We start from the raw sequence: 5,918 nt of genomic DNA on the forward strand, positions 1-5,918 counted from the left end.
ACATAGACAATTGCATACACAAATTCATTTATTCATGTTCACCGATTCCTAAAATGATTAGATTCGCGTTCACTATAACTAATCCTTTAGCAAACAAGTCAATTCAAACAGTGATCAGTTGATTAAACTAACATGCTTCCTAGTGTTCAGTTAGTATCAAGCAAGACTTGTAAATATAGTTAATCAAATTGGTCGTTCAATTAACCTCTTGTTGATGGTCATGAAACAAGGCTCACACATTAACTTACTTATTTCCAAGTTAATCCTAGTTTCACATTCATTATTCCTAGACTTATAATCTTGATGGTCATCAAAATCATAAGAGACAAGCAATCAAGCAGATGTTCATACAACTCAATTTACTTAATAATTAACAGCAAATAATTATCATTAACACGTAAGGATCTTTTAACAAGCTTGGCAAGATAAATTAAACATAAACATACAATTCAATATAGCAATTAGTCTAATAATCAAAGTTTCATTCAATCATAAACACAAAGTAAAAGGTTTTTACACCTAAATCAGAAACTAAACACATAATAGTATCACAATGGAATGCTAGACATGGTCACGTTAACAACCCATATGATTACCGACATGTATCCGCTCTCCAACCCTTCCGATCTCCGCTCCCGTTAGCTTAACGGCCTTCCGTCCGCCTTCTAGGCCCTCAATGCGGCTTAACAGAAGTTAATTATCGACTAAATTAGGTTAGAAGTCGAATCCCCCCCTCTGGTTAGCTGATAAACGCCTTTTATAACCCTTGTAACCGACTTACGTACGTTGGGCGTAAGTCGGATTACGCTGGGCGTAGTGAAGATTTATACACGATGAGGTTATCCGGATGCCATTCGTTAAGCGGGGCATACATAAAGATTACGCTGGGCGTAACACGTATTTGGCTACTACGCTTGGCGTACTTGTGAATTACGCGGGGCGTAAACGGCTCCTCCAGCAATTTTCCTTTCTTTTAGCCTCTAAGCCCGATTTCCGCTTCAATCTTTTCTTTTGTGCTCTATCGACAACGAATAGCTGCAAGTAATAATTCAAAGCATTATAAGTACTTTTTAGTTCTTAAAGAGAATAATAAAGGCCTAAATATTAAGATATAATGCATAAAAATATATATAAAAATACACATATCAAAATACCCCACACTTAGCCATTGCTTGCCATTAAGCAAATTTACTTTTATTTTACCAATATCGCACTAAACAATCCATTTAAAACTCAACCATTATGTCAAGACCGCAACGCATGCATTTGTGTCTAAAATTTTCCTAAAGTAACCCCCCCCCATACTTTAAATACTCACAATCTTCATAAACACTCGCCCACTTTTTCCGAACAATGCTCATTTTATGCAACCCTCCGAATCCATCCGTAGAAAACTTCCTTATCCTCAAGGTATTTTTAGTTGAGCAACCCAAGCATACATAATCTAGAATTACAATTTATGATACCACTATGGAGCTTTTTTGAATTCTCCACTTTCTTTATAATTTGATCTTTGATTTCTTTGAATTCACCACCTTATTTGATTTGATTTCTGGTATCTTTAATTTTTGAACTCTTGGAATTTTGAACTTTTGATCTTCACTTTAGTTGCTCCAAAATTCTTCAAACTTTTCTTGCGATTCTCTCTTCTTTTTTTACATGTACCTCACTTTTTCACTCAAAACCTACATGCTTAAGCAGGGGCGCTCAGCTTCAACCTTTATTGGTTAACGATAATAATTTTCCTGGATACATTTCAGGTTTAGGTTGCTAAACATATTGTGTCCCTCAAACCAAGCGAGGTTATGTTTTTCTTCCATGATTTCACTAAAATAAGGGAGGCCACAAATGCACTATAACGTGTATTGGCTCAACTAAACATTTGAGTTCTCATTGGATCATCTCATACAATATTAGCAAAATTTAAATTATCACTAGATTTTTCTAAATTATACTATTATTTCAAGTTTTTTTTAAATATCCTAAATCTAACAATTTCATTTTTCTTTTAATTTTAATTTACTTTTACCGACCCCCTACCCCACACTTATTTCATACAATGCCCTCATTGTATGCTAAAACGAATTAAGACCATAAAAAGAGAGAAAAAGGAACGGACTCCCCTGGGTAGTTGTGGCGAGATCGAATGGGGCTGCTACAAGTTGCTTCATATATTGCTGAAAGACTGAAAACTTGAACTGCTGCTTCTAAATTCGCCGATAAAATCAAGACTACCGACTTCAAAAATGTGGTGCAAAAGATTGCAAACAAATGCAATGTGTAATAACCATGACGTGGGAAAGTGTCGACCACGTCGTCTTGTCAAGAATGACATCCTCTTCTCGCGATGAAAAATCCCCCACAACATAGGAAAGTGTCAACCATGTCGTGGCAGCCGGGATGATACTTCTTCCTCGCGTCGAAATAAAACTCTATGGTGTGGGAACAACTCATCCATATCATAAGAGTCAAAATATCGTAAAAATGCCAATCTTCTAAATAATCTCTCACGAAATCAATATGCACCCCACACTTATGACAAATTATGGGTCTTGACTATAATCTTCGAACTCTCACACGGCTCTCTCTAGGAACAGTCGGACCTAGCTGCTGAACTTACTGCCAACTTTCTAAGGGCGAAAATTCTGTAGAGATCTAAACAACCAAAGAGCATCAACATGGAAAACAAAAGTAAAACACCCTAAATTAAAGTTTAGTTACATACCAAATAAAAATAATAATACTAAAATAAAAATAACACAAAAAAATAAAAATAAAAAGGATAACTAAATCACTCAACATCTTCGTCATCATGCTGCTGTGTCCCAGAAGTACCGGCTCCATCATGTCGTGGCTGGAATGTTGGAGGGAAAGGAACCGAGTACTGAAACCCCTGGTGGGCAAAGAATGCGGTCAATGCATCCCCATACCACTGATGTTGTCTCTCCACGTGTGCAACATATCGACCAAGGTTCTGAACCCCATGTCAATACGGTCAATGCGTTGAGCTAAGTAACGCATATCAATCTCCGGCTCAGGTCCCTGCTGCGCTCCCCGAGGAGCAGGTCTACGCCGCTGGACCCGTCTCGGCTGTGGCTCGACAGCACCCTCCTCGTCCTCCACGTCATCTGGTCGTACCCGTAAGACACCATCTCCGCCCCGCTTAAGTACACGCATCGACTCTAATAACTGAAGGCTCATCGGCCTCATATCATGAAACACCATCGATCTCGTGATCTCACGCGTCAACAACTGATGTGATCGAGCTAATCGCATGATAAAATGCCCCCCACAAATCGGGTTATCCTCCCGAAGTCCCCTGGCCCTCTTACCCAAATATGCGGCTAAAGCAACTAGAAGGTTCAGGTGCCTCCCTGGAGTAACAAGTGCCCATAAGAAATACAAGTCTGTCGAAGGCACTCTCCCACTGTTCTTATGGTGCGTGAGAGATATGGAAATCAAACGGTGCAGCAATCTGTATGTAGTAGACCGAATCATCCTCCCCCGTGCAGTAGATGGCGTATATACTCCTCCTGTAATCTCGGCCCAAAAAGTGTTTTCGTTATAGTCATCTGGCTGGTCCATGAGAAAATCAGCAAGGAATGTCGGGAAGTGGACACTCCTCGTCTCATTTGTTGTATATATCCCCACTCGAGTCGCAAGCTCTATGACACTGCACTCCCGGCTCACACCCCCCCCCCCAGTCTGAAGGCAAAGGCTGTCCTATCACCGGGTGTCTTCCTAGGGTCATAGGAAACTATAGCGTAAAACTCCAGAAAAAATTCCCGATAAACAGGCTCCTGGATCCTGAACAAGCGTGCCCATCCCTGACATACGAACAAATGCACTCCACTCGCGTCCGAGTGCGTGTATTGCAAAAAATCTTGGATCAGCACAGCAAGTCCAGTCTAGGTCGCCAATTCCCAGTCAAATGAAGGTGCTATGTCGATCTCCTTAGTGAGAAGCAGACTCAGATTGTTGACATATTGTGCCCGGGTTGCATCATTCAGAGTTTGCGGAAATTGCAAGAAATGGTGATCGGTTACGTCCTCGGGTGGGTTGGTCCTTTGAGTTCTTCGGGCCATAATCTTTGTGTTGAATTTTACAAGAAAAGAAGAAAAATCGAGATTCTTTGGGAGAGCTTGTCGTCACAGCGTATGCGAAGGAGAGGAGTTTGAAAGAATAACAAAAAAAGTCAAAGGGTAAAATGATATTACCTGGTCGTCGATTTACGCTGGGCGTAACGCGAAGTTACGCTAGGCGTAACCCCAACTCCGAGAAAAAGCATCCGCGATCATAGGTTCATTACGCTTGGCGTAAATTAAAATTACGTTGGGCGTAATCTTAACTAAAATATTTCCTTTTCCCTATTTGAAATTCCTTTTTCCATTCATTAATTTGGGGACTTATAATATAATTATTTTTTTCTTTTAATTGCTTCAACACAACCATGACTTTCCGATGAGTGACATTTAAAAAAAATTAAGACGTCATGATCACTTGTTTTTGTAGAGATCAAACAACAACGGTTGATCAAAACCTTTGCACGCAAGAATTGGTTTGCGAAAACAATCACTTTCGGGACCCGTTAGAATATTTCCTTTGTTTTCTTCGCACCTTTAACTAAAAGTAGAACAAGAAGTGACCTAACTAGTCAAGAATAGCAAGAGCTCGGTCTTCCACTTAACCACCACAATACGCCTTGCTATACTACGCCTCATGGATTGAGTTGGACAAATCAACAAAGTAGTACTTAACCACCACAATACGCCTTGCTATACTACGCCTCATGGATTGAGTTGGACAAATCAACAAAGTAGTAGGATAAGCAGGTCAAGAATTCCCTAATCACTTGCATTCTCGAAACCCATGCAAAAGGTAAAGTCAAACAATGTGTACGATCCCAAATTCCTGCAACTAACAACAAGAACCTTCCCGACAAGTGAAATGATATCAAAGAAAATAAAACAAAAAATAAAAACTAACTAAAAACAAATAATGAATAATCAAATAAACTAAATTAATTACAAGTCGATCCCCGGCAACGGCGCCAAAAACTTGATGTGCACAAAAGTATCCACTAATTTTAATATTTATAACCTAACAAACTTAGACTAACTATGCACTTATAGGCAGTGTACCTAGTTAGATTATAGTATAGCTTACGTAAGTCGGGTGTCGATCACAGAGAACGGTGGTGAATTAATTTAAAATATTTGATTATAGGTTACAGGTCACACGAAAAGAATAAAGTAGTTTAATAAATCTCAAACGAACAATTAATTAACAACTCTCGATAAACTAACAGGAAAGCAAATCTCTTTAAGTACTTTGGTTTAGATAAATTACACCTTAAAAACATAGACAATTGCATACACAAATTCATTTATTCATGTTCACCGATTCCTAAAATGATTAAATTCGCGTTCACTATAACTAATCCTTTAGCAAACAAGTCAATTCAAACAGTGATCAGTTGATTAAACTAACATGCTTCCTAGTGTTCAGTTCGTATCAAGCAAGACTTGTAAATATAGTTAATCAAATTGGTCGTTCAATTAACCTCTTGTTGATGGTCATGAAACAAGGCTCACACATTAACTTACTTATTTCCAAGTTAATCCTAGTTTCACATTCGTTATTCCTAGACTTATAATCTTGATGGTCATCAAAATCATAAGAGACAAGCAATCAAGCAGATGTTCATACAACTCAATTTACTTAATAATTAACAGCAAATAATTATCATTAACACATAAGGATCTTTTAACAAGCTTGGCAAGATAAATTAAACATAAACAAACAATTCAATATAGCAATTAGTCTAATAATCAAAGTTTCCTTCAATCATAAACACAAAGTAAAAGGTTTTTACACCTAAATTAGAAACTAAACACATAATAATATCACAATGGAAT

Source organism: Lactuca serriola, chromosome 8 (genome assembly GCF_051521515.1).
Source record: "Lactuca serriola cultivar US96UC23 chromosome 8, Lser_US96UC23_V15, whole genome shotgun sequence".
In the NCBI taxonomy this organism is placed as follows: Eukaryota; Viridiplantae; Streptophyta; class Magnoliopsida; order Asterales; family Asteraceae; genus Lactuca; species Lactuca serriola.